The sequence below is a fragment of the Schistocerca nitens genome, unplaced genomic scaffold (assembly GCF_023898315.1).
Source record: "Schistocerca nitens isolate TAMUIC-IGC-003100 unplaced genomic scaffold, iqSchNite1.1 HiC_scaffold_283, whole genome shotgun sequence".
Lineage (NCBI taxonomy): Eukaryota > Metazoa > Arthropoda > Insecta > Orthoptera > Acrididae > Schistocerca > Schistocerca nitens.
The window spans coordinates 22,672-33,724 of record NW_026045821.1 but is presented as its reverse complement, the minus strand read 5'-3'; the positions used below and the strand labels follow the sequence as shown (position 1 = coordinate 33,724).

General features: G+C 51.4%; 12 non-coding genes across 12 annotated transcripts; all 12 read right to left on the bottom strand.

The window, feature by feature from the left end:
- Nucleotides 1-240: 240 nt before the first annotated feature.
- LOC126225426 (U2 spliceosomal RNA) lies at nucleotides 241-433 on the bottom strand. The gene has a single exon (XR_007543659.1). It is a non-coding gene; the product is annotated as a U2 spliceosomal RNA (small nuclear RNA).
- A 753-nt stretch (nucleotides 434-1,186) lies between these two features.
- Nucleotides 1,187-1,379, bottom strand: LOC126225425 (U2 spliceosomal RNA). The gene has a single exon (XR_007543658.1). It is a non-coding gene; the product is annotated as a U2 spliceosomal RNA (small nuclear RNA).
- A 753-nt stretch (nucleotides 1,380-2,132) lies between these two features.
- Nucleotides 2,133-2,325, bottom strand: LOC126225424 (U2 spliceosomal RNA). Its single transcript, XR_007543657.1, has one exon. It is a non-coding gene; the product is annotated as a U2 spliceosomal RNA (small nuclear RNA).
- Nucleotides 2,326-3,070: 745 nt separating this feature from the next.
- On the bottom strand, nucleotides 3,071-3,263 carry LOC126225423 (U2 spliceosomal RNA). The gene has a single exon (XR_007543656.1). It is a non-coding gene; the product is annotated as a U2 spliceosomal RNA (small nuclear RNA).
- A 751-nt stretch (nucleotides 3,264-4,014) lies between these two features.
- On the bottom strand, nucleotides 4,015-4,207 carry LOC126225421 (U2 spliceosomal RNA). Its single transcript, XR_007543655.1, has one exon. It is a non-coding gene; the product is annotated as a U2 spliceosomal RNA (small nuclear RNA).
- Nucleotides 4,208-4,960: 753 nt separating this feature from the next.
- Nucleotides 4,961-5,153, bottom strand: LOC126225420 (U2 spliceosomal RNA). Its single transcript, XR_007543654.1, has one exon. It is a non-coding gene; the product is annotated as a U2 spliceosomal RNA (small nuclear RNA).
- A 754-nt stretch (nucleotides 5,154-5,907) lies between these two features.
- On the bottom strand, nucleotides 5,908-6,100 carry LOC126225419 (U2 spliceosomal RNA). The gene has a single exon (XR_007543653.1). It is a non-coding gene; the product is annotated as a U2 spliceosomal RNA (small nuclear RNA).
- A 751-nt stretch (nucleotides 6,101-6,851) lies between these two features.
- LOC126225418 (U2 spliceosomal RNA) lies at nucleotides 6,852-7,044 on the bottom strand. The gene has a single exon (XR_007543652.1). It is a non-coding gene; the product is annotated as a U2 spliceosomal RNA (small nuclear RNA).
- Nucleotides 7,045-7,797: 753 nt separating this feature from the next.
- Nucleotides 7,798-7,990, bottom strand: LOC126225417 (U2 spliceosomal RNA). The gene has a single exon (XR_007543651.1). It is a non-coding gene; the product is annotated as a U2 spliceosomal RNA (small nuclear RNA).
- Nucleotides 7,991-8,743: 753 nt separating this feature from the next.
- LOC126225416 (U2 spliceosomal RNA) lies at nucleotides 8,744-8,936 on the bottom strand. The gene has a single exon (XR_007543650.1). It is a non-coding gene; the product is annotated as a U2 spliceosomal RNA (small nuclear RNA).
- Nucleotides 8,937-9,680: 744 nt separating this feature from the next.
- LOC126225414 (U2 spliceosomal RNA) lies at nucleotides 9,681-9,873 on the bottom strand. Its single transcript, XR_007543648.1, has one exon. It is a non-coding gene; the product is annotated as a U2 spliceosomal RNA (small nuclear RNA).
- Nucleotides 9,874-10,626: 753 nt separating this feature from the next.
- On the bottom strand, nucleotides 10,627-10,819 carry LOC126225413 (U2 spliceosomal RNA). Its single transcript, XR_007543647.1, has one exon. It is a non-coding gene; the product is annotated as a U2 spliceosomal RNA (small nuclear RNA).
- Nucleotides 10,820-11,053: the final 234 nt, after the last annotated feature.

Sequence of the window (11,053 nt, the reverse complement as noted above, 5' to 3'; positions counted from 1 at the left end):
CACTGTCCTGTGCCCCCATAAATTACCAGCCTAGTGTAATGCGGCTGCAAGAGCGGTCAAGCACACAGCAAAAAAAAAAGAAAAAAAAAGTACTTAAGATAATCTAAATTAATTAAAACAATACGTGGTGTGTAAGCAGCTAACTACTGGGGACATCGACATCTACGACAAGTTTTGTCACCAGCTGAATATCTGATCACTGCAGAATATTAACCCATTTCAGGCTATGTTTTAATTAATTTTAGGTGGGCCGATCCCGGCGGTACTGCAATGCCGGGCCAACCCGCGACAGAGGTGGAGCAAGCCCCTAGCACTCCGTCATGAGCCAAAAATGAGTTTAATATTCTGGTCCTGCGATGCAGGACGTATCAGATACTAAGCTGATAAGAACAGATACTACACTTTGATCTTAGCCAAAAGGCCGAGAAGCGATAAGGAAAATCCGCAGTGGAAGGGCCTAAATGCTTGCAGCGTGTGCGCTCCACATGTGGGAGTGACACACGGTGGTACGGGCCGATATGGCAACAGGCGACCGTCGAAAACATCGCAAAAGCGAGTGCCGGAAGGAACGACATTTCACGAGAGCACTCATCAACAGCCCAGTACTAGCCTCCATGTCGAAGAGTAAACTGCGACTCCCATTTGAACGCCGCTAGCTGCCAGGGCAGCGGAGAAGCCGTGACGCCGCCCCACAGCAGCGCCAGGACGGCGCGAGCTAGACCGTCGCGAGGCCGGCGCAAGCTACACCTAGCCGAGTGCTTACATCGTCCACCGCCAACTGCATATGTGTGTGTGTGTGTGTACACACGTATTCTGCGTGCGTGCGGCGGCGGCGGCGGCGGCGGCGGCGACGACGTTCGCGAGGAGCTAAGGTCATAACTCCAAAAAAATTATTTAAAATTATTTGTGGCCGGACCATAAGAGACGCCATCGAGGCATCCGAAGGCACTGTCCTGTGCCCCCATAAATTACCAGCCTAGTGTAATGCGGCTGCAAGAGCGGTCAAGCACACAGCAAAAAAAAAAGAAAAAAAAAGTACTTAAGATAATCTAAATTAATTAAAACAATACGTGGTGTGTAAGCAGCTAACTACTGGGGACATCGACATCTACGACAAGTTTTGTCACCAGCTGAATATCTGATCACTGCAGAATATTAACCCATTTCAGGCTATGTTTTAATTAATTTTAGGTGGGCCGATCCCGGCGGTACTGCAATGCCGGGCCAACCCGCGACAGAGGTGGAGCAAGCCCCTAGCACTCCGTCATGAGCCAAAAATGAGTTTAATATTCTGGTCCTGCGATGCAGGACGTATCAGATACTAAGCTGATAAGAACAGATACTACACTTTGATCTTAGCCAAAAGGCCGAGAAGCGATAAGGAAAATCCGCAGTGGAAGGGCCTAAATGCTTGCAGCGTGTGCGCTCCACATGTGGGAGTGACACACGGTGGTACGGGCCGATATGGCAACAGGCGACCGTCGAAAACATCGCAAAAGCGAGTGCCGGAAGGAACGACATTTCACGAGAGCACTCATCAACAGCCCAGTACTAGCCTCCATGTCGAAGAGTAAACTGCGACTCCCATTTGAACGCCGCTAGCTGCCAGGGCAGCGGAGAAGCCGTGACGCCGCCCCACAGCAGCGCCAGGACGGCGCGAGCTAGACCGTCGCGAGGCCGGCGCAAGCTACACCTAGCCGAGTGCTTACATCGTCCACCGCCAACTGCATATGTGTGTGTGTGTGTGTACACACGTATTCTGCGTGCGTGCGGCGGCGGCGGCGGCGGCGGCGGCGACGACGTTCGCGAGGAGCTAAGGTCATAACTCCAAAAAAATTATTTAAAATTATTTGTGGCCGGACCATAAGAGACGCCATCGAGGCATCCGAAGGCACTGTCCTGTGCCCCCATAAATTACCAGCCTAGTGTAATGCGGCTGCAAGAGCGGTCAAGCACACAGCAAAAAAAAAAGAAAAAAAAAGTACTTAAGATAATCTAAATTAATTAAAACAATACGTGGTGTGTAAGCAGCTAACTACTGGGGACATCGACATCTACGACAAGTTTTGTCACCAGCTGAATATCTGATCACTGCAGAATATTAACCCATTTCAGGCTATGTTTTAATTAATTTTAGGTGGGCCGATCCCGGCGGTACTGCAATGCCGGGCCAACCCGCGACAGAGGTGGAGCAAGCCCCTAGCACTCCGTCATGAGCCAAAAATGAGTTTAATATTCTGGTCCTGCGATGCAGGACGTATCAGATACTAAGCTGATAAGAACAGATACTACACTTTGATCTTAGCCAAAAGGCCGAGAAGCGATAAGGAAAATCCGCAGTGGAAGGGCCTAAATGCTTGCAGCGTGTGCGCTCCACATGTGGGAGTGACACACGGTGGTACGGGCCGATATGGCAACAGGCGACCGTCGAAAACATCGCAAAAGCGAGTGCCGGAAGGAACGACATTTCACGAGAGCACTCATCAACAGCCCAGTACTAGCCTCCATGTCGAAGAGTAAACTGCGACTCCCATTTGAACGCCGCTAGCTGCCAGGGCAGCGGAGAAGCCGTGACGCCGCCCCACAGCAGCGCCAGGCCGGCGCGAGCTAGACCGTCGCGAGGCCGGCGCGAGCTACACCTAGCCGAGTGCTTACATCGTCCACCGCCAACTGCATATGTGTGTGTGTGTGTGTACACACGTATTCTGCGTGCGTGCGGCGGCGGCGACGACGACGACGTTCGCGAGGAGCTAAGGTCATAACTCCAAAAAATTTATTTAAAATTATCTGTGGCCGGACCATAAGAGACGCCAACGAGGCATCCGAAGGCACTGTCCTGTGCCCCCATAAATTACCAGCCTAGTGTAATGCGGCTGCAAGAGCGGTCAAGCACACAGCAAAAAAAAAAAGAAAAAAAAAGTACTTAAGATAATCTAAATTAATTAAAACAATACGTGGTGTGTAAGCAGCTAACTACTGGGGACATCGACATCTACGACAAGTTTTGTCACCAGCTGAATATCTGATCACTGCAGAATATTAACCCATTTCAGGCTATGTTTTAATTAATTTTAGGTGGGCCGATCCCGGCGGTACTGCAATGCCGGGCCAACCCGCGACAGAGGTGGAGCAAGCCCCTAGCACTCCGTCATGAGCCAAAAATGAGTTTAATATTCTGGTCCTGCGATGCAGGACGTATCAGATACTAAGCTGATAAGAACAGATACTACACTTTGATCTTAGCCAAAAGGCCGAGAAGCGATAAGGAAAATCCGCAGTGGAAGGGCCTAAATGCTTGCAGCGTGTGCGCTCCACATGTGGGAGTGACACACGGTGGTACGGGCCGATATGGCAACAGGCGACCGTCGAAAACATCGCAAAAGCGAGTGCCGGAAGGAACGACATTTCACGAGAGCACTCATCAACAGCCCAGTACTAGCCTCCATGTCGAAGAGTAAACTGCGACTCCCATTTGAACGCCGCTAGCTGCCAGGGCAGCGGAGAAGCCGTGACGCCGCCCCACAGCAGCGCCAGGACGGCGCGAGCTAGACCGTCGCGAGGCCGGCGCAAGCTACACCTAGCCGAGTGCTTACATCGTCCACCGCCAACTGCATATGTGTGTGTGTGTGTGTACACATATTCTGCGTGCGTGCGGCGGCGGCGGCGGCGGCGGCGGCGACGACGTTCGCGAGGAGCTAAGGTCATAACTCCAAAAAAATTATTTAAAATTATTTGTGGCCGGACCATAAGAGACGCCATCGAGGCATCCGAAGGCACTGTCCTGTGCCCCCATAAATTACCAGCCTAGTGTAATGCGGCTGCAAGAGCGGTCAAGCACACAGCAAAAAAAAAAGAAAAAAAAAGTACTTAAGATAATCTAAATTAATTAAAACAATACGTGGTGTGTAAGCAGCTAACTACTGGGGACATCGACATCTACGACAAGTTTTGTCACCAGCTGAATATCTGATCACTGCAGAATATTAACCCATTTCAGGCTATGTTTTAATTAATTTTAGGTGGGCCGATCCCGGCGGTACTGCAATGCCGGGCCAACCCGCGACAGAGGTGGAGCAAGCCCCTAGCACTCCGTCATGAGCCAAAAATGAGTTTAATATTCTGGTCCTGCGATGCAGGACGTATCAGATACTAAGCTGATAAGAACAGATACTACACTTTGATCTTAGCCAAAAGGCCGAGAAGCGATAAGGAAAATCCGCAGTGGAAGGGCCTAAATGCTTGCAGCGTGTGCGCTCCACATGTGGGAGTGACACACGGTGGTACGGGCCGATATGGCAACAGGCGACCGTCGAAAACATCGCAAAAGCGAGTGCCGGAAGGAACGACATTTCACGAGAGCACTCATCAACAGCCCAGTACTAGCCTCCATGTCGAAGAGTAAACTGCGACTCCCATTTGAACGCCGCTAGCTGCCAGGGCAGCGGAGAAGCCGTGACGCCGCCCCACAGCAGCGCCAGGACGGCGCGAGCTAGACCGTCGCGAGGCCGGCGCAAGCTACACCTAGCCGAGTGCTTACATCGTCCACCGCCAACTGCATATGTGTGTGTGTGTGTGTACACACGTATTCTGCGTGCGTGCGGCGGCGGCGGCGGCGGCGGCGGCGACGACGTTCGCGAGGAGCTAAGGTCATAACTCCAAAAAAATTATTTAAAATTATTTGTGGCCGGACCATAAGAGACGCCATCGAGGCATCCGAAGGCACTGTCCTGTGCCCCCATAAATTACCAGCCTAGTGTAATGCGGCTGCAAGAGCGGTCAAGCACACAGCAAAAAAAAAAGAAAAAAAAAGTACTTAAGATAATCTAAATTAATTAAAACAATACGTGGTGTGTAAGCAGCTAACTACTGGGGACATCGACATCTACGACAAGTTTTGTCACCAGCTGAATATCTGATCACTGCAGAATATTAACCCATTTCAGGCTATGTTTTAATTAATTTTAGGTGGGCCGATCCCGGCGGTACTGCAATGCCGGGCCAACCCGCGACAGAGGTGGAGCAAGCCCCTAGCACTCCGTCATGAGCCAAAAATGAGTTTAATATTCTGGTCCTGCGATGCAGGACGTATCAGATACTAAGCTGATAAGAACAGATACTACACTTTGATCTTAGCCAAAAGGCCGAGAAGCGATAAGGAAAATCCGCAGTGGAAGGGCCTAAATGCTTGCAGCGTGTGCGCTCCACATGTGGGAGTGACACACGGTGGTACGGGCCGATATGGCAACAGGCGACCGTCGAAAACATCGCAAAAGCGAGTGCCGGAAGGAACGACATTTCACGAGAGCACTCATCAACAGCCCAGTACTAGCCTCCATGTCGAAGAGTAAACTGCGACTCCCATTTGAACGCCGCTAGCTGCCAGGGCAGCGGAGAAGCCGTGACGCCGCCCCACAGCAGCGCCAGGACGGCGCGAGCTAGACCGTCGCGAGGCCGGCGCAAGCTACACCTAGCCGAGTGCTTACATCGTCCACCGCCAACTGCATATGTGTGTGTGTGTGTGTACACACGTATTCTGCGTGCGTGCGGCGGCGGCGGCGGCGGCGGCGGCGACGACGTTCGCGAGGAGCTAAGGTCATAACTCCAAAAAATTTATTTAAAATTATCTGTGGCCGGACCATAAGAGACGCCAACGAGGCATCCGAAGGCACTGTCCTGTGCCCCCATAAATTACCAGCCTAGTGTAATGCGGCTGCAAGAGCGGTCAAGCACACAGCAAAAAAAAAAAGAAAAAAAAAGTACTTAAGATAATCTAAATTAATTAAAACAATACGTGGTGTGTAAGCAGCTAACTACTGGGGACATCGACATCTACGACAAGTTTTGTCACCAGCTGAATATCTGATCACTGCAGAATATTAACCCATTTCAGGCTATGTTTTAATTAATTTTAGGTGGGCCGATCCCGGCGGTACTGCAATGCCGGGCCAACCCGCGACAGAGGTGGAGCAAGCCCCTAGCACTCCGTCATGAGCCAAAAATGAGTTTAATATTCTGGTCCTGCGATGCAGGACGTATCAGATACTAAGCTGATAAGAACAGATACTACACTTTGATCTTAGCCAAAAGGCCGAGAAGCGATAAGGAAAATCCGCAGTGGAAGGGCCTAAATGCTTGCAGCGTGTGCGCTCCACATGTGGGAGTGACACACGGTGGTACGGGCCGATATGGCAACAGGCGACCGTCGAAAACATCGCAAAAGCGAGTGCCGGAAGGAACGACATTTCACGAGAGCACTCATCAACAGCCCAGTACTAGCCTCCATGTCGAAGAGTAAACTGCGACTCCCATTTGAACGCCGCTAGCTGCCAGGGCAGCGGAGAAGCCGTGACGCCGCCCCACAGCAGCGCCAGGACGGCGCGAGCTAGACCGTCGCGAGGCCGGCGCAAGCTACACCTAGCCGAGTGCTTACATCGTCCACCGCCAACTGCATATGTGTGTGTGTGTGTGTACACATATTCTGCGTGCGTGCGGCGGCGGCGGCGGCGGCGGCGGCGACGACGTTCGCGAGGAGCTAAGGTCATAACTCCAAAAAAATTATTTAAAATTATTTGTGGCCGGACCATAAGAGACGCCATCGAGGCATCCGAAGGCACTGTCCTGTGCCCCCATAAATTACCAGCCTAGTGTAATGCGGCTGCAAGAGCGGTCAAGCACACAGCAAAAAAAAAAGAAAAAAAAAGTACTTAAGATAATCTAAATTAATTAAAACAATACGTGGTGTGTAAGCAGCTAACTACTGGGGACATCGACATCTACGACAAGTTTTGTCACCAGCTGAATATCTGATCACTGCAGAATATTAACCCATTTCAGGCTATGTTTTAATTAATTTTAGGTGGGCCGATCCCGGCGGTACTGCAATGCCGGGCCAACCCGCGACAGAGGTGGAGCAAGCCCCTAGCACTCCGTCATGAGCCAAAAATGAGTTTAATATTCTGGTCCTGCGATGCAGGACGTATCAGATACTAAGCTGATAAGAACAGATACTACACTTTGATCTTAGCCAAAAGGCCGAGAAGCGATAAGGAAAATCCGCAGTGGAAGGGCCTAAATGCTTGCAGCGTGTGCGCTCCACATGTGGGAGTGACACACGGTGGTACGGGCCGATATGGCAACAGGCGACCGTCGAAAACATCGCAAAAGCGAGTGCCGGAAGGAACGACATTTCACGAGAGCACTCATCAACAGCCCAGTACTAGCCTCCATGTCGAAGAGTAAACTGCGACTCCCATTTGAACGCCGCTAGCTGCCAGGGCAGCGGAGAAGCCGTGACGCCGCCCCACAGCAGCGCCAGGACGGCGCGAGCTAGACCGTCGCGAGGCCGGCGCAAGCTACACCTAGCCGAGTGCTTACATCGTCCACCGCCAACTGCATATGTGTGTGTGTGTGTGTACACACGTATTCTGCGTGCGTGCGGCGGCGGCGGCGGCGGCGGCGGCGACGACGTTCGCGAGGAGCTAAGGTCATAACTCCAAAAAAATTATTTAAAATTATTTGTGGCCGGACCATAAGAGACGCCATCGAGGCATCCGAAGGCACTGTCCTGTGCCCCCATAAATTACCAGCCTAGTGTAATGCGGCTGCAAGAGCGGTCAAGCACACAGCAAAAAAAAAAGAAAAAAAAAGTACTTAAGATAATCTAAATTAATTAAAACAATACGTGGTGTGTAAGCAGCTAACTACTGGGGACATCGACATCTACGACAAGTTTTGTCACCAGCTGAATATCTGATCACTGCAGAATATTAACCCATTTCAGGCTATGTTTTAATTAATTTTAGGTGGGCCGATCCCGGCGGTACTGCAATGCCGGGCCAACCCGCGACAGAGGTGGAGCAAGCCCCTAGCACTCCGTCATGAGCCAAAAATGAGTTTAATATTCTGGTCCTGCGATGCAGGACGTATCAGATACTAAGCTGATAAGAACAGATACTACACTTTGATCTTAGCCAAAAGGCCGAGAAGCGATAAGGAAAATCCGCAGTGGAAGGGCCTAAATGCTTGCAGCGTGTGCGCTCCACATGTGGGAGTGACACACGGTGGTACGGGCCGATATGGCAACAGGCGACCGTCGAAAACATCGCAAAAGCGAGTGCCGGAAGGAACGACATTTCACGAGAGCACTCATCAACAGCCCAGTACTAGCCTCCATGTCGAAGAGTAAACTGCGACTCCCATTTGAACGCCGCTAGCTGCCAGGGCAGCGGAGAAGCCGTGACGCCGCCCCACAGCAGCGCCAGGACGGCGCGAGCTAGACCGTCGCGAGGCCGGCGCAAGCTACACCTAGCCGAGTGCTTACATCGTCCACCGCCAACTGCATATGTGTGTGTGTGTGTGTACACACGTATTCTGCGTGCGTGCGGCGGCGGCGGCGGCGGCGGCGGCGACGACGTTCGCGAGGAGCTAAGGTCATAACTCCAAAAAAATTATTTAAAATTATTTGTGGCCGGACCATAAGAGACGCCATCGAGGCATCCGAAGGCACTGTCCTGTGCCCCCATAAATTACCAGCCTAGTGTAATGCGGCTGCAAGAGCGGTCAAGCACACAGCAAAAAAAAAAGAAAAAAAAAGTACTTAAGATAATCTAAATTAATTAAAACAATACGTGGTGTGTAAGCAGCTAACTACTGGGGACATCGACATCTACGACAAGTTTTGTCACCAGCTGAATATCTGATCACTGCAGAATATTAACCCATTTCAGGCTATGTTTTAATTAATTTTAGGTGGGCCGATCCCGGCGGTACTGCAATGCCGGGCCAACCCGCGACAGAGGTGGAGCAAGCCCCTAGCACTCCGTCATGAGCCAAAAATGAGTTTAATATTCTGGTCCTGCGATGCAGGACGTATCAGATACTAAGCTGATAAGAACAGATACTACACTTTGATCTTAGCCAAAAGGCCGAGAAGCGATAAGGAAAATCCGCAGTGGAAGGGCCTAAATGCTTGCAGCGTGTGCGCTCCACATGTGGGAGTGACACACGGTGGTACGGGCCGATATGGCAACAGGCGACCGTCGAAAACATCGCAAAAGCGAGTGCCGGAAGGAACGACATTTCACGAGAGCACTCATCAACAGCCCAGTACTAGCCTCCATGTCGAAGAGTAAACTGCGACTCCCATTTGAACGCCGCTAGCTGCCAGGGCAGCGGAGAAGCCGTGACGCCGCCCCACAGCAGCGCCAGGCCGGCGCGAGCTAGACCGTCGCGAGGCCGGCGCGAGCTACACCTAGCCGAGTGCTTACATCGTCCACCGCCAACTGCATATGTGTGTGTGTGTGTGTACACACGTATTCTGCGTGCGTGCGGCGGCGGCGACGACGACGACGTTCGCGAGGAGCTAAGGTCATAACTCCAAAAAATTTATTTAAAATTATCTGTGGCCGGACCATAAGAGACGCCAACGAGGCATCCGAAGGCACTGTCCTGTGCCCCCATAAATTACCAGCCTAGTGTAATGCGGCTGCAAGAGCGGTCAAGCACACAGCAAAAAAAAAAGAAAAAAAAAGTACTTAAGATAATCTAAATTAATTAAAACAATACGTGGTGTGTAAGCAGCTAACTACTGGGGACATCGACATCTACGACAAGTTTTGTCACCAGCTGAATATCTGATCACTGCAGAATATTAACCCATTTCAGGCTATGTTTTAATTAATTTTAGGTGGGCCGATCCCGGCGGTACTGCAATGCCGGGCCAACCCGCGACAGAGGTGGAGCAAGCCCCTAGCACTCCGTCATGAGCCAAAAATGAGTTTAATATTCTGGTCCTGCGATGCAGGACGTATCAGATACTAAGCTGATAAGAACAGATACTACACTTTGATCTTAGCCAAAAGGCCGAGAAGCGATAAGGAAAATCCGCAGTGGAAGGGCCTAAATGCTTGCAGCGTGTGCGCTCCACATGTGGGAGTGACACACGGTGGTACGGGCCGATATGGCAACAGGCGACCGTCGAAAACATCGCAAAAGCGAGTGCCGGAAGGAACGACATTTCACGAGAGCACTCATCAACAGCCCAGTACTAGCCTCCATGTCGAAGAGTAAACTGCGACTCCCATTTGAACGCCGCTAGCTGCCAGGGCAGCGGAGAAGCCGTGACGCCGCCCCACAGCAGCGCCAGGACGGCGCGAGCTAGACCGTCGCGAGGCCGGCGCAAGCTACACCTAGCCGAGTGCTTACATCGTCCACCGCCAACTGCATATGTGTGTGTGTGTGTGTACACACGTATTCTGCGTGCGTGCGGCGGCGGCGGCGGCGGCGGCGGCGACGACGTTCGCGAGGAGCTAAGGTCATAACTCCAAAAAAATTATTTAAAATTATTTGTGGCCGGACCATAAGAGACGCCATCGAGGCATCCGAAGGCACTGTCCTGTGCCCCCATAAATTACCAGCCTAGTGTAATGCGGCTGCAAGAGCGGTCAAGCACACAGCAAAAAAAAAAGAAAAAAAAAGTACTTAAGATAATCTAAATTAATTAAAACAATACGTGGTGTGTAAGCAGCTAACTACTGGGGACATCGACATCTACGACAAGTTTTGTCACCAGCTGAATATCTGATCACTGCAGAATATTAACCCATTTCAGGCTATGTTTTAATTAATTTTAGGTGGGCCGATCCCGGCGGTACTGCAATGCCGGGCCAACCCGCGACAGAGGTGGAGCAAGCCCCTAGCACTCCGTCATGAGCCAAAAATGAGTTTAATATTCTGGTCCTGCGATGCAGGACGTATCAGATACTAAGCTGATAAGAACAGATACTACACTTTGATCTTAGCCAAAAGGCCGAGAAGCGATAAGGAAAATCCGCAGTGGAAGGGCCTAAATGCTTGCAGCGTGTGCGCTCCACATGTGGGAGTGACACACGGTGGTACGGGCCGATATGGCAACAGGCGACCGTCGAAAACATCGCAAAAGCGAGTGCCGGAAGGAACGACATTTCACGAGAGCACTCATCAACAGCCCAGTACTAGCCTCCATGTCGAAGAGTAAACTGCGACTCCCATTTGAACGCCGCTAGCTGCCAGGGCA